Source organism: Arvicola amphibius, chromosome 5, assembly GCF_903992535.2.
Source record: "Arvicola amphibius chromosome 5, mArvAmp1.2, whole genome shotgun sequence".
Classification (NCBI taxonomy): domain Eukaryota; kingdom Metazoa; phylum Chordata; class Mammalia; order Rodentia; family Cricetidae; genus Arvicola; species Arvicola amphibius.
In genome coordinates, this window is record NC_052051.1 from 72,072,686 (window position 1) to 72,098,060 (window position 25,375).

Below are 25,375 nucleotides of genomic sequence, written 5' to 3' on the forward strand. Positions count from 1 at the left end.
TGCTGGGAAAGCCAGTGGTAGAAACCCAAGAGCCTAGAGCAGTGGTCAGATGCGCTGCAGAGACTGGGGGCTTCTGGGATTGGGAGTATGGTTCTGCTTCACAGGACCTACGGTATTGGGCAAGAAGTTAGAGTTCAGTGCTCAGAGATAGTCTGTGGCCGGTCATTTACCCTACAGAAACCCACTCACACTATTGGGTCTGTAAAAAATACTTTTGATTAGCATATATTAATTATACATAATGGGTTTCATTATGACATTTTCATACATGTATATAATGTATTCTTCACAAATTCATCTTCCATTACCCTCTTTTGTATCCCACTCACTCCTGATCCCCTTATATGTTTATCTCTGTGTGTGTGTGTGTCCCATTAGAGTTTACAGGCATATGGATGAGAATACATATGAACATTTTGCCAGTGGTTGCACTGAAGAAAAGGCGCATCTCTTCCCCAGCAACCATGACCTACCTGCCTGTAGAACTTGGGGAAATGTTGTGAGTCCCTCCTCCCAGTTACTGTTAACTATAAATCTCAGACTTTGGGAGCCCCTCCCTGCTCCGTGACAGAATGTGAGATGCCCGATCTTGTGCAGGTGACCGCAGGTGCTGAGTTCAAGAGTCCAGTGGCTGCGTTGCGATAGGAAGACAGCACCCCGCAGCACCCTCCTCTTCCCTGTGATTTCTCACATTCTTTCCCCTCCTTCCACCGTGTTCTCCAGGCTTCGGAAAGGGTCAGCTAGAAGTCTCACTCATGGCTGAGTATTAAACAGTAGCTTATTCTTGTTCTTATCGTTGTGGCCAGTATGGTTCTCTGCAGCAGCCGCTCCTGCTGCAAACAGAAGCCTCTGACCAAAGCTGGCAGCAGCACTGGCCTGTGGGCATGAGCTATTTAGAAGGCTGCTGGGTGGGTACATCATGGTCATGTGGAAAAACAACAGCAGTAGCTTCCCTGTTGGGGCCCATGGCTCTCCAGTCTCAGCGTTTTGACTGGGTTCACAGTAACCAGACATAGGTATCTTCCTATGGAGCTGGCTTCAGATCCGACCAGAAAGTCCTTAACAGACTTGCTACCATAGAGAAGAACAATTAATTTTTGATAACTTTTTGGTTTTTCCAGCAGTCTGAATATTACCTGCTTTCACTGTGAGGACTAACTATCAGTTAAGGAGTTAAATGCCGGCTTGATATTTCTATACCCTGCAACCAGAGTGGGGTGTTTCCAGTAACAGTCTTATTCTGTAATTCTGGTGGACAGCCAAGAGCATTGGTTGTAGCCAGTATTGGTCTGGGGAGCCCAGCAGCCTCTATGATCAACAGGTTGCTGTAAAATGAACACCATGATCAAAAGCAGTATAGGGAAGAGGGTTTATTTCAGCTTATAGGTTATAGTCTATCATCCAGGGAAGTCAGAACAGGAAGTCACGACACGTGCCTGGAGGCAGGAACTGAAGCAGAGGCCATAGAGGGACACTGCTTACAGGATTGCTTTCAGGCTCATCTGCAGGTAGCTTTCTTACACAGCCCAGGCTCATCTAGGTGTCACCTAGGGGATGACACCACCCACAGTGAGCTGGGCCCTCCTACATCAATTAGCAATCAAGGAACAGCCCCACAGACATGTCCACAGGCCTACCTGATGGAAACAGTTCTTCAGCCAAGCGTCCCTCTTTCCAGGCGTGTCAAGTGGGCCATGAAGATTGGCCATCACAGGGAGGCAGCCCACTCCTGGTTCTAGAATTTTCATTAGATAACCGATGTCTTCTGGGAGCAGCTGTATTCACTCACATAGAATACCTCTATTCAAATACAGTCTTTAAAAATATTTTTTGAAATACTGTGTGTGTGTGTGTGTGTGTGTGTGTGTGTGTGTGTGTGTAGTCAGATGAAGGTGTTGGATTCCATGGAGCTGCAGTTACAAGTAGTAGTGAGCTGCCTGGTGAGTGCTCAGAACCGAACTCTGGTCCTCTACAAGAACAGCAAGTGTTCTTCACTACTGAGGCCCTCTCTAAATTGTTCAAGATGAGCTGATCCAGTATCGGGTTTCAGCATGGCTTTTCCCTATGTTATTAGTTTCAGTTAACCCTCTCCTGTTATTCCCTCCTACCCCATCTCATTGCCTCTTCTCCTCGCTTCAACCTTTCCACCACCACTGGGGCCTTTTGTCATAAGAAATGATTTAACCAAGCTAAGGTTCTCTGTGGCTGACGGTCTAAGTCAGTCATAACAAATATTTATTGAGGTCCTCTTAAGTGCTGCGGCGTGTGGGTGGGGGTAAGAATCACACAGAGAAAGGTCTGTTCATTCCTGCTGTCACGTATCAGGGTTTTAAAGGAATAAGATAAACAACTAAACTTTGTTCCCTGTACACAAACATGCACAGAACAGGCTATGCCCGAGCTGGAAGAACAGTCGTTAAAGGAGAGTGAGATTACCCACAGGCCGCGGCTGCCCAGACGAAGCACTGAATTTAGGGATAGAGAGTTTCTCTGTCCTCATCCAGACTTGTATCTTAGTGGATCCCATCCCTGCCTCCTTTGTTAACACTATTTAGAGCATGGCTTGGCAAATATTTGCTGGATAGAGACAAGAGAAATATTCTCTGCTCCCCAGACTGGACAGTGTCTGTCCTGAACTCTGCTATTGTGGTGTAAAGAGCCCACAGAGAACCTCAATCCCACACTGCTTTTGCGTCTGTATAACTTAAGGGACGGATGCTGGAATTTGAATTTTGTATGATTTTCACATTTACTAATATTATTCTTGTGATTTTTTTTTTGGTCACTTAAAGTTGTAAAATATATTCTAGGTCAACAGCTGTAGAAAGTCTATATTTGGGCAAAGGGCTATAGTTTGTGGATCTCTGATTTAGAGCTCTAATTTTTATTGCAGTGAGCCCCTTTGAGCACGCGGGGAAGAGTGCCCACTCATTCACCCACTCGTCCTACAGATGTTTTTTAGGTTTCCTCTCAGTGGTCACTGTAGTTGCTGCTCTGCCCCGCACAAAGGCCTGTCCTGGGGAGCTTCAACATCATACGCTAAATTACCAAGTAACAGGAGTCCCGAATTTTTAGTTCACAAACAGGCACTATAGGGAATTTGGGCTGGGGAGCAGGTGCTGCCCATCGGCCTGGGAAGTCAGGGGAGGTATGATTGGGGGTGACAAAAGGGGGCATTGGTGCCAGGAACAGGTCTCGGGCAGAGCTGAGACAAACGAGGTAGAGAGAACTGTGAGGCGGAAGACTCTGGGCGGAAAAGGAGTCACGTGGGCATGGGCCCTCTGACCCAGGCTGAAGGAGACGGCAACAGAGGGTCTCCTGTGTCCCGATCAGGCTTTGTCTTCTTTACTGGAAGCAAGAAAACAAACAGGAAGAAAGCAAACCAGCGTTTGAGGAAAGGAGCACCTCCCGCTCGCTCAGTAGCTTTTGTGGACCACTGAGAAGGGCCTTGCTACAAAGTGCCTGCTCCCCAGGAGCCACCTGCCGAAGGAGTGACAGCCAGATGGGAGCTACCCATGGGCGGGGTTTGTGCACAAATCTCCCAGAGGTTGGATTGTCTCTTCCACATCCTGGTCATTGTCCTTCACTGCCTCCCTTCCCCCGTTCCCCCCCCCCCCTCCTCCCGCCCCTCTGCCGCACACAAGGAACCAGTTCTTGCAGGACCCACATCCTTTGCATCCTTCCCAGTAACCTCTGCCATTCGGCACTGTGCAAACCTTCTGGGCCTCACCCTGCCCTCAAGGGCTGTGATCCCCAGGGCTGTGCCTGAGATCCTCCTGGTCTTGCAGAGAACCGGGTCTGAGTCAGGTTCTCTAACCCAGTGGCCACCTGTGCTCTTGGGGAGCTTCGGGGAGGCTGGGAAACTTTCAAAGCGCAGTTAATCACTAACTAGCTGGAGATAAGGAAAAGAGAATGAAACAATTGAGAAAATGCCCAACCCAGAGCTTAGTGAGGCTCTGCCCACACATGCCAGGAACTGGCATGCCAGGAAAAGCCTCAGGATCAAACTGAGGTTGTTCGCTGGGGAGCAGGCATGCCAGTCCCTGGGGGCTGCAGAACCCTGATTGACAGGCTGAGGGCAGCCAATGACCTTCTTCTTCTAGGACCCTTTGGCTTCAGCTAAGACTCAAACCCAAGGACAAACAGGGCCAGTTGTTCCTGCTGCTCCATGCAGGGCTTGGAAAACCTGGATAGATCAGACAGCTGCCTGCGCTTACTAGATTCATGCTGAATAGAAAGTCAGACTGAATACCTGTGTGTAGTCTAGGCCGGCATGGTAGGAAGACAGACCTGCTGAGGTCAGAGGGAGTGGCCAGCGCCTCCTGAGAGGTCAGAAGAGGGGGTGCCACAGCTCATATCCTGGCTGTTAATGGAGGGTTTGCCAGTGTCAGAAAAGCCTAGGAGCTTCCTTTCTGTTATCCCCAACTTTGCAACTGACCTGTATTCAAGGGATTAACCCTGCTTTACAATTGGAGAATCCAGTGGCGTGTTTCAGGTCACCTTGCTGCTGAATCCCAGATCTGGGGTCCCAGCTCTCGTTCTTCTGACCTCAAAACCACAGAACTGTCCCTCCAACTGCCCCTTTCCCATGGCCAGTGTCCAAAATGCTTGCACGGGAGTGTTTTGCTTTCAACTAGAGACTTGAATTCTGGAGAAAAACAAAAGCCCAGACTTCTATCCAAGTGCTGACAGCCATTCATGCCTTGCTATGAATGACGGCCTCCAGAGGGACGTCGATGAGTGACGTGGAAAACTGCGGGTGACAGAAGCACAGAGATAAGTTACCTCAGAGACAGCGATCCCAGCATACGTTCGGCTAGGCTCCTGCCTGGGTTTACCGTAACATAACTTTTACCAATCTGATAGCCTCAAGGGGCTTTTAAGTTTTCTCTGTGAGCTCACTGATAAGTGTCCCTACCTTCTTGTTGATGCTATCTATCATCTGGGCTCAGTACAGTTACTTCATCAATTTTCATTACCGTCTGTCTTTTCAAAATATTGTAGATAAAAACTGTCCCCACCCACCAGCTCAGAAGGGATTTGAGGGGAAGAGTACCCAAGTGCCTGCCAACTGGAAGAGCTCATGATGGGAGGCCAAGTGAGCTGGCATGGCCTGGGGTTCCTTCCACAGCAGCTGCTGCCCAAATGGCCTCTGCAAGCTGACCATGCTCAGAGCCGTTTTGGTCTCATGATCAGTTGGAAGGTGGAAGCATTTCTGAGTGCTCACTGTGAGGCAAATGAGACCAGACAAAGTACTTACCGTGTAGGAACGTATTTGAACCTGCCCAGAACCTTGCACACCCAAGTTTAAGCAATGGGCTCCGGCCTACAGGGCAGAAAAAAAGAGTTGTTGAATCGTACATACAGACTCCCCAGAGAGCTTTGCACTATGCAGGAATGGTCCAGGACCAGCATCTTGGGTATAACATAAAAAGTTGATCATAAATAGGACCCCGGCTATCCCCCAACCGCCTTCAATCTGCATCTTTGACAAGATCCCAGGTGACTGGCAAGCACTTTGCAATTTGAGAAGCGCCACCCTCCTTACACAACCCAGGTCTAGTGCTGGTGGCTTCCTAAACTATTGTATTCAACCAATTGGCTAAACAATGACCAGCTATGGACGTTGGGTCAGACAAATGGTGTAGGTCAAGGGACAGACATCCTTATGGGAACTTGTGACTCTGCACTTTATAGGAGAGTGTGGGGATTAGACCGAGGTTGTGAGAGTCAGGAAACTTGGATCCAAGCCCTGGCAATGCCACTCACTGTCTGAGTACTGGCTTTTTCTGAGTTCTGTATTCTCATTTGTGGAAACATGTAGGTAAGCCATCATGCACCCAGCATACTGTGCATTTCACGAACACAGGGCAGGGATCGGGAAGGCTCTGGGGAGGGAGATCTGTTGGAGAAAGAAACCCCAAATCAGTGATCACAAGTGATCACAGTGATCATCTTGCACAAGGAGACAGCCCTCCCCCCAGATGAAGGAAAGCAGTATGCTAGGGTGCAAGACAAGAGTGAGGGCTGCTCTGTGTCCCAGAAATGTAGGGTCTTCGGGCACTTCCTCATCATGACAGTGGCCCCTCTCAAACTTATTTTACTTGGTGAGCAGCTGCTGCACACCTGTGGGTTACTCAGCAAACTGGCGGCATCTTCAGGGCGGGCCAGAGGCGAGGGATGATTTCACTCTGGGTCTCTGATCTGGGCCTTACACGTTAAAGGGAAGGAGGCAAATAAGACCCAGAGATCCAAAATAGCTTTTCCCCCTCTCTCCCTAATCTCTCACTTCTTTTCTCTTCTGCACACTTCTTTGAGTCATCCTTAGATGTCGAGGTCGGACCAATCCCACCTTAAGCACAGCCAGGGTTTCCTTTGCTTATCCCAAGTCAGACATAGCACTGTGCACTTCTGATCTATCCCACCGTGGAATCCCTCAGACGTCCTGAGGATGCGTAGCTACTGTTTCTGTCATCTGCTTTTTATAGCTGGGGCAACTGAGCCACAGGGCAAGGAAGCAGCTTGCCTGAGGCTACTCAGCCCTTTCTTCCTGATAGTGAACAGGTTCTGTATCAGTTCCAAAGCCTGTGCACTAAACCACTAAACTTCCCACCTTACAACCGTGGATTATAACTTGATTCAAACAGTAGGCCTATTGACAACCAAGATCACTGGTTCCCCCGTGACAGTAAGCAAAACAACCATATTTCCCAAAGGACAGAGCACAGCTTTCCCCACCTTTAGGTGTCTGTCTTGTGGCGGTCTGAATCAGCAAGGCAGCTGTAGTTTGGTGACGTTCCCAGGTGTTTTAGAACCTCCTTAGGCTTCATCGCCCTGGGAGCAGCTGGGTTCCATGGAACTGGCCTTTTTGCTTTTTCTTCATCCAGAGCAGGCAGCTGGCTTCTGGGAATGCAGGGTCATTACCTTTGCAGGTGACCTTTGCCCTCTGAGAAAGTGTGGTGATTGAGATAAGGATGTGAGTTTGCAGCAGGAGGTCAGCCTTCGGGGTTCAACTTCTCTCCTGGAGAACTGAGCTCAGGGTGATGGGAGTTGGGAGGGTGCTAGAGATGGCCTACTAAAGCTTATTAATAACTAAACCTTAAGCAGCAAGCCTGTGGGCTGTCTCGCTCTGCTTCTTAATGAATATGTGTGTGTTGTGAACATGTTTGTGAGAATATAGGACCATGCCTACATGTGTGGAGGCCAGAAGCTGACATTGGGTTTTTTCCTCTATTTCTGTCCACCTTATTGTTTTGAGACAGAGTCTCTTACTGAACCCAGAGCTCCCTGATTGGCTAGATTAGGCTAGCAAACTTGAAGGATTTGTCTGTTCCTGCCTCTCTAGCACTGAGATCATAGGCACAAATGGCCATGACCTGATGTCTACACTGGTCCTGGAGATCTGAGGCCAAAATCTTGGGCTTATATGGCTAAACATGTTATCCACTGAGCTGACTACCCAGGCCCTAGATTCCTTAAAGCCCTTAAACAGATGGCTTTAATATGTCTGGGTGTTCAGGTGTAGACTTGCTCTTGGCACCCCCAGTCTGGATGATGCTCCCCTCTTCAAGTCTTCCAAACATCCTTTCATTTACTTGGTGTGTTTACCACCTACTTGATTAACCTCTTAGGTCTTCCTTAAACACGAGTCACTTACTAAGGAAAAAGTTCTGATGCTCTGTAGCGTTGCATGGTGACTGTAGCTCATAATACTCTATGTTATATTTTATAAAGACTCAGAAGAGCCAATCAAAGGCTCCAAACAAAGAAGTGATAAATGTTAAAGGAGATCGAAAAGCTCACCACTCTGATCTGGTCATTATTCATTGTATGTAGTGTCAAAATTACTATATTTCAGTGAAAAGAAGAATTTTAATGTTTCTACAAAGCAATCATATCTCTACCAATAGTAGAAAATAAGCAGCAATAGCTGTATACAGAAATAAAATAATTGTATATACTAAAACCCAGCAAAGGAATTGACTTCAACCTGGACCCTGGAGCCCCAGCTCTTTCTGTGGACATGAGATGCCTGCACATGGAGACTTCCTTTGAAGTGGGTGAAGAAAGAGAGAGGACCAGAAGGGATGCATTTTCTATGTGATTAACTGTAAATCCAGGCCCCCAGGTAGTCTAAAAGCATGCCATTTCTGGTGACTATGGAATGCGACAGCATTAGAACATCAGCTTCACGAGGGCAGGGCAGCAGTGGTTTCTCTTTTGCTGATCTGTTCATTCACTGATATTGTCCCAGACTTTGGATCAGTGCTTGGAGTGTATCAGGTCCTTCTATATCTAAGTCAGACATTATTTGTAGGGTTTATAACCTGATTCTTCCATCCCTTATCTCTCTACTCCGAGAAAGCTGGATCTAAGTGGGGAGAGTGTTCAGTTGGTTCCTTTATCAGGACCCAACCATCCACTTAGGTCTGAGAACTCTGGGAAACTGACCTGTAGCCTACATCAGCTTTGACTTCTTCCAGTTCTTGGATGAACGTGTGACTGTGTTGATGTGGGAATCAAGTGATACCATGAGTGGGCAAGCCTTTAAAAACTAGAGAGCCCTCTGATCAGGGAAAAGTTGAGTTGGTTGGAAACGGCAGAGATGTCTGACTGTGACTCAGCGACACTATGTGGTTCCCAGATGCTGTGGGAGCGCTCCTCCAAAGCCTGGCTCTCCTCATGGTCTTTGCTCCCCTTCTCTCACTGAGCACTACAGAGTGTTGGAAAGGGCGGCCGGTGATGCTATGCCATCTTCCCTGTGTTTATTTTTTATTATAGTGCTACTAATATTAGTAATAATATTGTCCTTACTAATAATGCAAGGAAACTCCCGCTTGTCTGTGACTGGACCGGTTTAGCCTGGAGGCAGAGGCATGGATTCAATGACCTTTTGATCTTCATCTAAGCCCTTCGGCTCTATTACAACCTTGTAAACCTGAGGGTTTTCTGTTTCTACCCTTAAGGAGTTGTGGTTAGAACTCGCTGAAAAGTTCCACACAGTGCACCTCCCAATAGTCACTGCCTTTCATAACCTGCCTGTCATTCAAGATTTCCCAGGATATGACAGGGAAGCACTGGCCATGAAGATGGAAGGTAGCTGAATTTATGTGTCACCCACCAAGCTAGTGAGGCTGTCATCTACTGAGGAGGTGACATCCATACCATGCCATTCCTTATCATTAAGTACGTGTTTGCAGAGTCTTAGGATGAACCAGTCACTCTGCTAGTCTATCCCAAGAGAGAGAGAGAGAGACAATAAAAAACAGTAAGGGTTTAGGAGAGATAGAGTCAAGAAGAATTCAATAAGCCAATGTGTGTGTGTGGGGGGGGGGGCACATGTGCTAATTGGCGGTAAAACAGTCAATCAGGAAAAGCTCCTAGAGGAAGCTGTGTTTGGGCTATGAGCTAAGGGATGAGTAGCCATGAGAATGAGGAAGAAGGACTAATGAATATATTCTGGGCTTTGCAAGGGTGTATGATATGGTTTAGAGGAGAATAGCTTGCCCATTCATGGAACTATGTTATTGTGAGATGTAGATTTAGGTTTCAGCAGTCTGTTTGTATTCAGCTCTTATATGTCTCAGAATCTCCAAAGTGATATGTCTGAAATGGTATTTATAATAGCGAGTTGACTAATGACGGTCATCCCTAGGTTCCTTTTAAGGTACAACATGGACAATGGAAAACCCTGAGGCTGGTGAGCGGGTTCAGTAAGTAAATGTGACTGCTACCAAGTCTGGTAACCCAGATGATAGAAGAAGAGAACTGATTCATGCAAGTTGTCCTTTGACTTACACACACAGAGGCAGGCACACAACCCTTCCTACAAACAAACGAGCAAACAAAATAAAAAGAATCTATCTAATCATGTGGTTAGCGAGCTGCCATTCAGCCCCATTCTGTACCTCTAAGGGTGAGACAGGGGCTGGAAGTTGAGTTGATCGACAATGGCTAATGATTTAGTCGATCATGCTGAGCTAATGAAGCTTCCAGAAAAACCCAACAAGACCTGAGCTCTGGGTTTCCAGGAAGACGAGCAAGAAGACATCCATATGCTGAAGATGGTGTACCCCAGTTCCATAGGGCTGGAAGCCTGTGTGCTGGGGGCCATTCCAGCCCCAGCCCCACACAGCTCCTCATCTCACTAGCTGTATCATTTCAAATATCTATTATAATAAACTGGTAAATACAGGTGTCTACTTGAGGCCTCTAAGTTGCTCCAGAAAATTAATTACAACTCAAGCAGCAGGTGTCTGGGAGCCCCAGTGTGTATCTGTCTGAAACAAGTATACTGGAGCTTATGGTCCACAGAGGTATTGTGGAATTAGGTGCTTAATCTATGAGGTCTGGTGCTATCTAGGTGATTAGAGGACACCCAGCTAGTGTCATCTGCAGCATTGCTTGCTTGGAATGTGGGCAAAGTCCCACACGAATTTCATCACAGAAGTAATCTGTGTTATGAGAGTATTGTAAGGCAAACTGAGCCTATCCTATTAGGATCCACGTACTAAAGGAGGCATTATGCAAGGTGAGAAATACTCAGACAAAAGACTGGAGAAGTAACTAGATGCCAAAGGGTCTCTGAATTATGCCGTGGAGGCTTGTTTTTTTTTTTTTTATTCCAAGAGGCAGGATGCCACTGGTGAGTTTTAAACTAGCAGATTCACACTGGAAGAAGAACTCTGAGCTTCCTTTGATTCCTACCCAGTGTTCTGGGTGCATCTGCCTTAAGATGCTCAGGGCAGGCATTCATATAACTGGCTGTAACGAGAGTGGTCCTGTTACCATACTGGAGTTTAGGTTCAGTTCACAAAGAGCTTAGAGCAGGATGACGTTAAATAACCAGCGCTCTGTCAACAGAGGGAAGAAGGCATCTGTTGGGGTCTGGCTTTCCTGGTTTTCTGATGGTTTAATTGGAGGTTAGGATACCAGGCTTTTTGCTTCCTCAACCCATTCTATCCTCCCTTCCCTACCATGTCCGCCCCTCTCAGTCTATCCCTTCTTTCCTACCATGACCTTCATATTTGGTCTCTCTGATCTTCCCCCTTCCCTCTCAGCTTTCTTAGCTACCCTTCAGTTTTCTGGGTTTCACATATCCCGGAAAGCTGCTGATTTTGTTTTTTGATAACCAATGGGACATTGACCAGCTAAACTCCTCTGCTCTCTGTCTTATGCACCTGGTTCTTTATGGCATCAGAAGGTTCGATCATTTGAAGAATGGCTTCCCAATCGAGTGGAGGGAAGCAGGTCCTGAGGTGTATGGAAGGCTTGGCTCTGAGGTTAAATGGAATCTCCATAATTCCAAAGCTGCAGCTTAGAAGTAGTTTAATACTTTAAGCACACCGTATTGTGTCCTAAACATTGTTTTCTGATTTTGTTATTATAGGAAGTTTGTGTTGGGAAGGGTGGCACTTAGAAGAAAGCATGAGGAAGTCGAAGTGTTAGCTGAAGAGTGTGTCTGTCTCTGTCACTGTCAAGCTGTGACTAGGCTCTTATCCTGATCACATGACCAGGTGTTCCAGGCCTTTCATGTTACTCGATGCAAAGGATCTGGTAACCAAATAGCATTTCCATGGAAAGAGCTCATGGCTGGAGCTGTGTGCTGGTGAGTGGGTGAACTCTTGTAATGGAGAGAGGAGGGAGGGGACCGTACAGCCGCTGGAACTTTCAGAGAATTGTCACCTTGGTTAGATTTTCTGTTAGTGTGATAAAGCACTGATCAAAAGCAACCCGTGGAGGAGAGGGTGTGTTTCAGCTTATTGCCTACAGTCCACACCATGGAGGGGAACTAGGGCAGGAACTCAAGGCAAAGACCTGGAGCCATGGAGGATGCTGCTGAGTGGCTTGCTCCTCTTGGCTTGCTCAACCTGCTTTGTTGTAGAACCCAGGACCGCTTGCCCTCAGTCGTCAATTTAAAAAACAAAATGCCTCACAGACTTGTCTAAGAGCAAGTTTGATGGAGGTCTTTTCTCAACTGAAGTTCCCTCTGTTATTACAATCCTGATTTTGTTGACAACCCCCCCAAAAAAACCCCAAAACAATACAAACAACTAAACAAAACACCCACTAACCAGAGCAGTTTCTGTACCACAGTGACTGACAATACGGCCGCCACTCCTTCTCTAGGGACCCCGTTGGGAGTTGGTTCTAAATCCCACTGACCTCGTTTTTAAAAATTCTCAAAATGGACCGGAGAGGTGGCTCAGTAGTTAAAAGTACAGGCTGCTCTCACTGAGAACCCGAGTTCCTTTCCCATCTCCTACACAGAACAGATTACACCGCCTGCAACTCTAGCTCAAGGGGATCAGATTCCCACTTCTGGACTCTTTGGGCCCCGGCACTCACAGATGCACCTACCCACACACATGAATCCATAATTCAAAAATTTAAAGTTTTACAGGGCTGGAGAGGTGGCTCAGAGTACGTGAGGCTCTTACAGAGGATCAAAATTTAGCCCCAGCATACACATCAGGGTGCTCACAACTGCCCATAACTCTGGTTTTTGGGAATCAGATGTCTTCTTTTTGGACCCCATCAGCATCTGGACACACAAGCACATACATGCTTTGCACATGTGCCAATTATTATGTAAAAATGTTATTTATTTGTGTAAATAATAACTAAATTTATCATCCATCTACCATCCATCTATTCTCTATCTATCTATCTATCTATCTATCTATCTATCTATCTATCTATCTATCTATCATCTGTCTGTCTGTCTGTCTGTCTGTCTGTCTGTCTATCCTCTATTATCTATCTATCTATCTCCCAGAAGCAAGGCCAACTGTCAAGTTTCCTTCCTCTGGGAAGATAGATATCAGATAGATAAAGCTTCAGAAAGAGCAGCTTTAATTTAGGAGTATAGCAATAGAAAATGAAACAACTGACAAAGGTACCCTTTACATATGTGATCCAACTTTGTCTCCTTAGTAACTCTATCAGCTTAGTAGTGCTAAGATCTTCAGTTAGAAAAAAATGGGTTTAAGGGAGGAGGATGTAGTTCACTTAGGAGAGTGCCTGCCGAGCATGCCCTGGATTTGATCCTCAGCCTCAAATAAATCAGGCATGATGGTGTATGCCCATAATCCCAGTACTCAGAACGTAGAGGTAGGAGGATCAGAAGTTCAAGATCATTCTTGGCTATACAGAGAGTTTGAAGCCTGCCTGGGCTGTAGGAGGCCTTGTCTCAAAAACAACAAACGAGCAAAAAACTGCTATCGATGATAAATAGAAATAAATTTAAAAAGAAATAAGCTTAAAAAGTCAGTGAGTCCAATTGTGTCATTTGGCCAGTGTTGTACTGTCACGGGTGATCAATCTGGGTACAAAGCTGCCTATCTGATCTTATACTGAAATGCTTCCTAAAGCATGACAGGGTTTGGCTGGACGTCGAGGCTGCTGCCACAATGACTGGATACACAAGAATGAAAGTGTTTCATTTGTTTTTATCATGGTGAAAAAAAACAACCCTTTTCAACCTCCCACAGGACAGTGGGGCAAGTCAGGACTTCCACTGCCTACTGGCACTGCAGATTTGTGCATATTTGACAAGTCTCCCCCTCACATTCTCCCCTCGCTTTTGGAGAGTACAGGGCAAGTGAGGGCCAGAGATAGGGACTTAGCAGGACGGCTGAAAGAGTAACAAGGAGACCTTGCAAGGTGGTAGAATGCCTGAGTGACTTTTTTTCTTTTTGTTATTTGTTTTTAAAACAAACTTTACTTGGGTCTGCAGTACCTGGTGGAAACTCTGGACCTCCTGAAGTCTTTGAGGTTGTGATTTATGGCCCTGTAAACTAGACCGCCCTTGGCCTTCGTGTAGCTGCATCAGCTTGTAATTATCTTGGCCACAAGTGGCTGCCCGGCTTTGTTCTGCAGTTAGATACTCCTTCTTTAGTCCCTCTGTGCTCCTGAGTCATTCTCAAGCTCCTGTGTTCACATTCAGCCTGGTGAGTCACTTGCCATCACTTGGGAGGGCGGTGTGGGGCAGGGAGGAGGAGATGCTGCCTTGGGGAGGGTGCTCCTGAGGATAACCCCCTCTCTTTTACCCACGCTCTTGAAAAGCAAGGCCTTGAGGGTTGTGCAGCAGAGGATGGGAGCTAGGCTCACCATTGTGGGCAGTCTTTTTGAGAGCTTTGCCTATGAGGGAGCTCACACCAATGACGGGCAGGCTTTCAGGTCAGACGATCTGTGTTCTAGACCTTGCCCTACAGCCCTGGCCCAATTTCCCACTTTTCTGTGACTGGGTTTTCTAAGGTATAAAATAGAGATAAAAGTAGTCACTATGTGCCAGGGACATCTCAGTCAGTGTGGTACTTGCCTTGAAAGAGTGAAGACCTGAATCTTAATCCCTAGAACCAACCGACTGTAAACATCTGGGTATGATGGCACATGCCTATAATTCCAGTGTTAGGAGATGGAGATGAATTCTGGAAAGCTCAGGGGCCAGCTTTCCCTGCATGTGATGGTGGAGCTCCAGGCCAGCAAGAGACACTGTCTTTAACAAATAGGTGGGAGGTACCTGGGAATGGACACCAGAGGTTGTCCTCTGACGTCTACACGTGGTATGCATGTACGTGCCTGCACATACATATACATACACACGCACAACACGTACATGGCTGTACACACACACACACACATACACGTACACAATGAAAAATATAACCACCTCATTAAAGGGATTTTGTGCATTTAAGTGGTACCAGAGGTGATGATGACAGCGATATGATGGGACCAACTTATATTCATTTTAAAGATGGTTGAATTGAGTCTCAAATTGTCCAAAGTAACGTAACTAGTAAAGGGTGGAGTCAGATAAGAACCCCAGTGTTTCCAAGGCAGGAACCTTTCCCTCTGTAATTAGTCTGTGTTTGTTGTGGGCTGACAAACATGCTGTCTATGCTACAGGGGTAATATCACCCAAGTGGGTTCTCGGGTTTTCTCCTCAATGTGAAGCTGGAAAGCAATGTAATAAGATTATGTAAATATTAGTTCAGGGTTCTGGGAAAACCAGCAAGGCTTCAGGGTAAGCTGTCTCCCAGCAAGCAAAGGCTTGCCTGCTAATTCTCTGGCCTTCTAAGACTGATCAGGTTGCCCAGTGTGGAGGTAATGCCAGTTTTTTTCTGTTTGGAGGCGAGAGTGGCCATCCACTCCCCCTGAGGCTAGGGGAGAGCACATTCCTTGGGCATGGCTAGAGGGTCTTAGGGGAGGGGCCCCCAGGTCAGCTTAAGCTGGTTCCCATCTGTTCTTCCCAGAAGTGTGACCTTGGGAAAGTCACCTAATTTTTCTCAGCTTCAGTGTTCTCATTCTTAAAATGTGGGATTATGGTGGTACTTTCTGGAGCCCTTTTGAGGATTAGGTGGTAAGTTAATAAAACAGTGTCCAAACCAGTACACAGTAGGTACTTGACCAAAAAAGTACAACTGGGTAAAGAGGGGGGTTGGTGGCCCGGATGTTGTAAGCATGACGCCTCTTTCCTGACACATGTTGACCACCCAAAGAGAGATGGTTGCTCAGCCAGCACTAACCAGCAGTCAGGGTTTCTGATTCAGCAGGGAGCTCTTCCTTTCCACACAGCTCTCAGTATATCATCCAAAGGTATTCATCAATGCAGGCGTTCATGGTGCATGCCGAGCCCCCTTACTTGCCTTCTCTCCATGCCAGCAGTGCTGGGAGTGAGGTGTGCTCTCAATCCAAATGCAGATGAGAAGCATGCTCAGAGATGGTCCCTGGTCTAAGGACGCAGGCTGTTAGAGAAGATCAGGTTGGAGAATGTCTGTTTGACATGTGCCTTAGGTTGGCCAACTTTTCTAGTTTGACTGGGAGTGTGGGGTTTCCTGGGACATTCGGTGTTAAAATGGGGGTGTAAAACCCAAACAAAGGTGGTACTGTAAAACCCCGATGGTCCTGTAGCTCCCGTGCCACTACTAGACTATATGCAAGCCAGTACCTCTGCCATGAGGCTAGAATAGCAGAAAGCTAAGGAATGGGCTGGATCTAGCTGTCAAAGCCACGGCTTCAATCCTACCCATATTGCTTAGTAAATTAAAGACTCGTGTGGTCAGAGAAAGAGAGATATACAGAAAAGAGAGATACAAAGATGAAGAAAACCTCTAAATGATTTACAGTGTGTTAAAAATATATGCAGGCTTAAAAAAAACAAAAAGGTTAATGACATTAATGATTCTAGGCCAGGGGTTTCAACCCTGGAGGTGGAAGCAGCAAACGTGGCCACTTCATTACCATCTGTATCTGCTACAGTAGACATATTTATTTTTCTCCTATGACTGAGGCACCACTGCCTAGTGCACCCTAGGCATGAGGTAGGTGGTCCGGAGCATCTGTTAATTGTTGAATTTTGACTGTTTCCAAGGACATAGGATCCTGGGAAATTCAAATCCTGAATGAAGACAAATGGGGAGGGCTGATGGGAAGATGACACTGGGGAATGGCTGTCTTGCCCATTTTGGTCCTGTCTGGGTGGTGGGACAAAAGGGAACAGGAAGGCACAGGGTGCCTATATAGAACACACACACCTGGTGTCGGGATGTACCCTCTGAAGTGAGGTTGAAGACTTAGAAACTTAGAGCTAGAAATTTAGGTGGAGACTATACTGTGGAGGAGAAGTGTCTCTCCCTTGGCAGGACGCAGCACCAAGAACTTGCTGTCTGTCATGGTTCAACGAACATTGGAGTACCCATCTTTAAACCATTTCCCCTCACGTTTCAACCACTCCCATATCTTTGCTACCGTTTTTGCTGTTTCCATTCTCACCAGAATTACAGAACTTAAGAATTTTTTTCCTTCAGTTGAGTAACTTTTACTTATTAATTTTTCACATCAAGATCATATAACTTAAGAACAATGGTTTGCTCTTGAAATCATCTTTCATGTCACCAGAGATGGGTGTGCTTCCCTCAGAGGAACATGGGCTTGGGGTGGAGAACTGGCAATGGTTTTGATTGAAAGAATTAACTAGTTGCTTTCTTGAGAAGTTGACAGATGCAAGTAAGTCCAGAATAGTTTGTGTGGTGTGTGTGTGTGTGTGTGTGTGTGTGTGTGTGTGTGTGAAATTCAGGCAGAACTGTGCACTAAGATAAGGTAAGACACTTTACCAAGTGGCTTTGCAGTCATCGGGGTCAATTATAAACCCCCAAGCTCCCCACTCTCTCGGTCACCCTCTTGCCTAACAGTTCTGTCCTCTGAGTTGTGTGTGGAGGAAGCCCTGACGAAGAGAAGAAACAGTGAACGCAATGCACGCGTCTCCTCCGAGGGAGACTGCAGACTCTACAGGGACCTGCAGAGCTCTGGATGCCTGGCAGTTACTTCTTCCTTCACTGGTGTGATTTTATGGCTTTCTGGATTCACCTTGCTTGATTCTAAAAAGGAAGATACCCCCTAGCCAAGGCTCAAGTTTATTCTTCCTCCTGGCGAATTGGAAAAAAAACAAAACAAAACAGATTAGCAAAAGTCAGTTATTTGCCAGGGGCACTCCTACCTCACCATGATTGCACCCCTCCCTCACCATGACTGCACCCCTCCCTCACCATGACTGCATCCCTCCCTCACCATGATTGCACCCCTCCCCGACAATGACCACACCATCATGAGATCTAAGATTGGATTTCCTGAGGTTTTCTGCCCTGGTGGTTCTAGAAACTTTTGAAGATCCATAGACCAAGGAGATCGAGGATCCATAAAGAATGACTTGAAGTTTATTGGTGTTGATAGGAAAAATCCATTGACACTGGATTTCACTATTGATGGAAAAGAGTCCTCAGCCAGTGGAACTTTCCTGTCTCTAGCAGCTTGTTGCAGCGGCTCCTTCCTCTTCATTCCTCGTATGATTCTTTTTCTTCTTATTTAAAACCAGGCATATGTCCATGTAAATGTGCATGTGGAGGTCAGAGGTCAATTTTAAGTGTCTTCCTCTGATTATACACCTGATTATTTTGACACAGAGTCTCCCAATGGACTTGTCTGACTAGACTGGCTGGCCAGTGAACCCCAAGGATCTTTCTGTCTCCACCTCCCCAGGAATAGGGTTATAGGCACATATAACCATGCCTGACTTTTAAGCGGGGCTCTGAACCAAAGTCCTCCTGCTTGTGGGCAGGCATTGCCTGCCCACTGACTGAGCCATCTCTCCAGCCCACCATTCTTCTCAGAACACCGGAGCTCAATGACCTTGTTGATCTTCACTGTGAGGGGATTGGTGCAGAACTTGGCTGTTCTCTCTTGCAGCAGGGATGTGCTCCTAACAGAAGTTTTCAGATGCACTGACGGTGCAGATTTGGTTCTGTTTGTAGCCAAGTTCCTTATTTCGCTTTTACTGTACATCCACCTACGCAATATATGTATGTATATATATTTGGTTTTCTGAATTTCAGAGATATTTGTCTCCAACCTTAAGTCAGGACTCTTATCAAACTTCCCTGGGTCAATGTCATGAAAGAAGTTAACTCTCAAAATATCACTATTTGGTATATAGTCTTTCCAGAGCAGGAGACTGACTAATCGCAAACCCTGAACTAACATGTGGTTACTGAGAGTTGGGGTGGGGAGAGGAGAGAAAAATCAGGGACATGTCCCAACACGAGCAGGGAGATTTCATCTGGGTTTCCCCCCAAATATGAAATTATTCAGAAATAATTCCAGAGGCCTCTTTCCTGCCATCCTACCAGCGAGCAGGTGCAAATGTTTTGAATGGACTGAATGGATAACTTATTTATGCAAATGAGTATTTTGCATAGTCCCCATAGATGTGCCTGTCTACTCTCTGAGGTCACTGTCAGGAGGGTTCGAGATGTATTTGGTTCAAGGGCATGGGCAGTCCCAGGTTTATCTGGAAGACATTTTTAGGGATGGCCATCTGGGTGGTCACTCTGAGACGCCCTAGGCCGTTTGTGAAGAGGGATGGCCACTGATGGTGAACCTCTTTCTCTGTTAGGCTCCTTTGCAGCTCCCCATCTTTGCTGCTCTCACATCACAGCCCCCTCCCTGCCGTTCCTCAATTCTTGACCCAGAGTCTCAGTTGGCACTTAGCCTGCCCAGTGCCACGAAGCCTGGTGAGTAGCAGGGTGACCTTTGTGTCAAAAGACCCTCCAGACTTCCAGGGCAAGACAGAATCTTGCAGTGGGATTTCCCCTCAATTTTTATTTTGAACATTTAGCTTTTTTAGTATTTGATCTTGAGCTATAGGAGCTGTCTTCACACATTAGATGTTTTCATTTTGGCTTCCCAGGTTCATTTTGATCTTCTGTTTATTCGTTTATTTTTACTTTTTTGAGACAAGGTCCCACTCTGTAACCTGGGCTGAGCTGGAATTCAGCACGTATGATGTGACCATCCTTTAACTGGTTTTATATTTAAGGTTCCATGATAGTAGGAAGGGCAATCTTACGCAGAATGTAGTATGTGAAAACAAGTGCTAATTGTACAACCTGGTGACTGTAGTTAAAAACAACGCATTGTGTGCTTGAAAACTGCTAAGAACAGATTACAAGTGTTCTCACTGTCCAAAAATGTTAACGATGTGTGGCAATGCATATGTTAATTAGCTTGATCTATTCATCCTGCAAGATATACATGATCAGAGCATCATGTTGTAAAGTTTAGATATATACTATACAATTTTAATTTGTCAATTATAAAAAGAGTCGCACAGAAGGTAGAAGAAATCTGCTATAATTATGAGAAGCTTTTCCCTGTATAGAAAAGAAAATACTGGCCACAGGAAATTTGTCTGGCAGAGGCTAACTTTTGCTCGGTCTTCTGGCCTTTTTCTGAGACTGAGAATTGAACCTGAGAGGCTCAAAGTAGTTTGATTCAAGAACCAGGGTGAAGTTTTCACTCACTTTGGACAGCGTGTGAAGCTCTTCATGGGGAAACATAAAGCAAGAGAGAATTCAGCAAGGTCATGAGCTACAGAGGAGGCAAACAGGACACACTGTACTAGGCAAAGCCGAGGGGCCCTGAGTAACATTTTAGGGTGGGCGTTTTCCTTTGGTGCTTAAGTAGGGCTGCGGACATATTTAAATGATGGAGAAAGTCTCTCTCTCTCTCTCTCTCTCTCTCTCTCTCTCTCTCTCTCTCTCTCTCTCTCTCTCTCTTTCTCCCCCCCCTCTCTATGGGTGTGTGACTGCAGTATGTCTGTTTCTCTCTTACCACAGTGAGCTCTTTTCAGTACCACTGGGTGCCTCCCCTACTCCATCCACAGTGAGGCTGTTTCTTGCCTTGGCATTTCAGAGGGTCTACTCAGCCTGTGGGTGCCCAGATGTGATGAGAATAGATACAGAGGGTTCTGTGCAAATGTTAGGACAACTGTCAACCTGTGACCTCCCCGAGAAACTGAAATGCCACTTTCAGGGCCCATGAGTACAGGAAGATACCCTAATGTTCAAAATTTAAGGAGAAAGGTAAGAGGCAAGATGCATATGAACCCTAGTTCCTTATTTAACTATAGTCAGGGTAACAAATGATTGACTTTCTGTAAGCTGTGAGTTTTACTGAACCAGAGAGAGAGAGAGAGAGAGAGAGAGAGAGAGAGAGAGAGAGAGAGAGAGAGAGAGAGAGAGAGAGAGAGAGAGAGACTCTTGTTCCTGTTCAGCTTGTATTAATATTTTTGTTGTGTCTCTTATTACATAGCTGTCCTATTCTGCCCTGGGGTAGATCTATATCATCATCTGAGAATGAGAGACAGAAACATACACAAACACACATTTGCTTTCAAAGATAAATATAGGCTTCTAGTTAGGAACAGACATGTAAAGCAAGTGAGCATCTGTGTGTGCAAAGTAAGGACATCGCTGTCATTGGCCTGTAATGACATCAGGGCTTTGTCTGAGACTTGGACCCCTTGGGGCTTGGTCATCTCAGAGAGGCTCTTTGTCTTGGCCTCCAGTTAACAGTTAGGTCCCTTTGCTTCCTTGATTTTGTGATATGGATCTTTTAGCAGACAAACCAACTAACTCAGGAACTCCACGCCACTGCAAATAATCCTGTCTGCCCTGCCTGCTCCGTTTGCGTGTGTGTGATGTGTATGTGTGTTTACACTTGAGTGCATGTGCGCATGTGCACACAGAGCCAGAGCCTGACATTTTTTCAGTCACTTTCCGCCTCGTTTTGAGACAGGGACTCTCAGTGATTCTGCAGGACTAGCTGGCCGGCAAGCCCTAGGGAACTCATCTCACGGCATCTCTGGGGCCAGGACTGCAAGTGCACACTGCCATGCTGGGTTTTCTACCTGGGTGTTGGGGATCCAAACCAAGGTTCTCATGCACGTACAGTAGGCACCTTACTAACTGAGACACCCCTGTCAGGTCTTGACTCCGGTTCCATTCCTTTGCAAAAGCCTGGGACTGGGACCGAAGCTTGATCTGTGAAGAGACAAGGCAGGTTTCAGAGGATTTGTGTCTCTAGACTGTATTCCAGTTTCTGGAATCATCTTGATTTTTACCTCACCCCATTACTCTATGTCCTTCTTGTTTGTCCCCCAGAGAGTCTTAGAAACAGGATGAATCGTAGAAGTCTGGTGATAATGACAGTCTTCTGCGTCCCTTTCAGGAGCGTACTCTGTATCGGTGTAAAGTATCTGCTGTTTGATGTTTCCATAGTTACTATTTAAAACTTATTATGGGGTTTACTCCATCCATCCATCAATCCATCCATCCACCCATCCATCCACCCATCCATCCATATCTATCTATCTATCTATCTATCTATCTATCTATCTATCTATCATTTGTTAATCAATTATCTATCTCTCTACCTACCGGTACTATCTTGTTGAAACTGAGCATCAGGTAAATGGTCTCATCTGGAGGAGTTTTTCCATAGATGTATGCCTAAGAATCAATCTCTCTCCTGAGAGAGAGGTACTGTTTTGGCTGTTCTTCTTCTAGAAAGGTCAGCTCAGTGTCAAGTAAAGAAAACAATCAATACTTGACAGGACCTGCTAATTATCAGACACTTTGTTAGGCATTTCATATATGTGAATATGAACCTCCATAGTGGTTGTGGCTATAAGGTAACACCTTTTGATCTCCTCCCACCTCCACCAATGCCCTGATTGACTCTTCGCAGGAGTGCCCATCCAGCTGGTTAGAGCAAGAGTGGAAAACAGACTGGAGATAGAAACAGACTGTCTCATCTTGAATTAAAGTGCCTACAACTTAAGGTGGCTGGGGCAGGGCTAGGATCCACATTATCTTAGGCGCTTGCATTTGGTGTTCATACCTCAGGAATATACAGCTCCTACCCCTTACCACTCCAGGATGCTTCAGGTCAAGGTTAGGCAAAAGTGTGGAGTAGGCTAAGGTTGCTTGCTCTAGAGTCCTTTCCTCTCCCCAGCTAATTCCCACCCCGCGGTGGGTGGAGCTAGAGGAACTTGGGCTGCCCCTGATTCATCTCTCCAAGAAGACTCTAGCCAGCTGTTCCCTGGGGCCTCTCTCTCAGATCTGGAGCTGATAAACTAATTGGGGCTAATGTGATAATGGGCAGTGATGACATTTACTGTTTTTTTTTTTTTTTTTTTTTTTTTAATCAGGCCCAGGGCACATATTTGCCTGTTAAGAGAGCCTTTGGCAGGTAGACACGGTGGAACTGCAGGGGAGGTGGGTTTATTTGCTGGAGGTTAGAGAAGCAGAGGGGATTTACAGACCTGCCCCGAACTGTACCCCAATACCTTCTTAAAAGACCAACCTCCTTCCAGGACCCCCCAAACCCACCCCTGTCCCACCACTGTCTTTTGCACTTGAAAGTTCTTGAAATTCAAGTCACTTAAACCAAGCAAACCAAGAGAGCACTGCGCAGACTCGCTCCTCATCCCTGTTAGCAGCTATTAGGTGTCTGTTCCTTTCTCAAGCCTTAGCTTCTATATTTCGTTTTCACAGATGGAACTTCTGGGTTGTGACCACAAAAATCTATTTACCTTTGTCGAAACTCCCTCCTGTCTCCCAGCAAAAAGGGAGAAGTTCAAGAAACCTGACTGGATGCTTTGCTCATAGAAGGCTGGTGTCCAGGAGGACCCAAGGGGGAAAGTTAATGGTTAGGAGACTGTATTTTTCCTGGCCAGGGCACTCGCTCACCTGTGCAGGTGGAGAAACATTTGGGACCCAGTGAAGCAAGAATAGGAAACTCCCTGCATAGCCTTGGCTCAGGGGGATGGGGCTCTGCGAAATCCGAAGATCTCCTTAGCAGTCCACATCTTGTTCAGACTGTTGGCATTTTGGTTTTCTTTTCTGGATCCTACAGAAAGGGTTGATAAACAGTATAAAAAATAGCATCTCAGAAGTAAAGTGAAGATGATCTTTTCAACCAGTCCCTGCCTTGTCGAGGAGTCAAGGATGATTGTGGCCCTTAGGCATCTCATAGTAGACCCTTCTCGGGCCACCCCCTTATAACCTTCCTCCAAGGTGCTTACCTGGGGCTGGGGAAAAAGCCTGTTCAAAGTCCTCTAAAGCTGTCAAGAGTCACTACCAAGAGCTGGTCATGGTGCCCCGAGAGAGAATGGGCTAGACGCTCCTTCCACGCTTGCTACCTGCACAGCCAGGGCAAAGGTCTTGATGCCAAAACAGAGAGGACTAAATACAGGTTAGAAAATGAGACAGATGTTCAAGAGCACCTCACAGCCCTCTTCCTTCCTTCATCTGCCCACCAGGGACTTGGGTTTTTATCTACCCCCCCCCCCCTTTCCTAAGCGTCTTTGGGAAGTGAGGCATTTTTTATTTTTTTACCTGAAACTGCCTCTAAGCTGAAAGGCACGGTCACCACCAAATCAATTCCTCATCCATTAACAGGTTGTCTCTGTTCTTGAGACACAGGCATAACCTGGTTAGACCTGTTTTGTTTGAACACTAACGTGTGAGTTGGCCAAATGCAAATGAGCCAATGTTTGTAATCCTTTATTTTATTTTTTTAAAGGGCTGGGCAGCCAATCAGAGGAGGGGGAAGTGACTTAGGGAATTCCCGGTTGGTGGCTTATTGCTTAACATCCTACAAAATGATTTTAAATTATTGTCATATGCATTTATCTTCACTCTGATGAGAGCCGAGACGTGATAAGGCCGTGGCTCCCCATCCCGGTCGGAGCTGGTGCGGTAGCTGCCTGCCTTCTCCTCCATCCATAGAGCCATAGGACTGCCCATCCAGAACCTTCAGGTAAATGAGGTAAGTCCTCACTTTTAAATCTTCTTTTGAACCTGAAATTCATACACCTGTGTGGAAAGAGAAGCCTGTCTTGACTCAAACAGGTGAAAAGAAACCAGAGGCTCCGGGACGCAGTTGGCAGGAAGTGAAGCTTGTGTTACCTGGCCTCACCTACTGAGTCTTGTTCAGTTTATTTGGGTGAGAGCCTCTGGGCTACGTGAGTGTTATCTGTAAATCTTTTTTTACATTATCTGGATTTCCAGTCAGCAAAATTCTAAAACGCCCCCCTGGTTTCTCTCTGCCCATGTGGTGTCACAAAGCCATATCCCTGGGTTAGAGTTTTGTGGAACAACAAGCGGCCCGAGACAGGTGACTCTGAAGTTGCTCAGTGACAAGCTGGTTGGCTAAAGGCTGCCAGGGATCAGGGATCTAGAGGTGTCTTTGCTGATATTTTTTCTGACTTACATTTTTTTTTCTGACTTACAAGCAATAAGGAAAAGCCAATTCACCTTCACTATATTCCAGTTGGGGGAAATGGCTGTAGATAGGTAAGATAACCTATATTCACAAAGGGAACAGGGACCAGGAAGCCAAGGCAGGAAGACTGTAGCCTTAAAAATGATCCCCTGTAGAAAGAAGACTCAAGTTAGGTAAATGATTTTACCATATCACAAGGGGACAGACTAACCCTTTGTTTTTCACAATGGGATACTATGACCAGACAGGCAGACATGACTCACCAGCAACAAATGCCTTCAATATAGGGACTCTGTGCTTTTGTTTGTACATCATGAACAAGTGCTGGCCCCAGTGCAGATGGAGGAGAGAAAAGTAGGGGAACCAATCTTGATGGCTCACAAGAGCACCAAGGTGGCAAGGTCACTTGTATTTTTGTTTTTATTACGTTTTAATGTCTGCTTTGGGACACTGAGTGTTGCTGCGGGGTGGTGTGTGAAGTGGAGGCTGCAGTGTAAGGTTCTCCGCGTCTGAGTCCTCAGGTGCCTCTGCTCTTTCTCTATGCTGACCTCAGGGAGCGCGGGGGAGTTTGGAGTCTGGGATTTCTGGTAGAAGCAGCAGTTGGTTCTGTGGACATTGGTGTGAGGATGTATCAAGACCGTATCTTTCCATGTATAAGGGGAAGTTAGGGACCAAGAACCGCTGTGTGCCACTTCCCCTGAGGTCCAGAGAATAGCAAGTCTCTAACAGCAGAGATTCAGATGTG

The 25,375-nt window shown here is 46.2% G+C and overlaps 1 protein-coding gene across 1 annotated transcript in view; it reads left to right on the forward strand.

Moving 5' to 3' along the window:
* Ehf (ETS homologous factor) overlaps positions 1-25,375 on the forward strand; it is a 72,983-nt gene that overhangs the window by 9,340 nt on the left and 38,268 nt on the right. Inside the window, exon 3 of the mRNA XM_038330347.1 lies at positions 24,054-24,174. The gene's annotated coding sequence lies outside the window, so the exon portion shown is untranslated. The remainder of the gene's footprint in view (positions 1-24,053; positions 24,175-25,375) is intronic.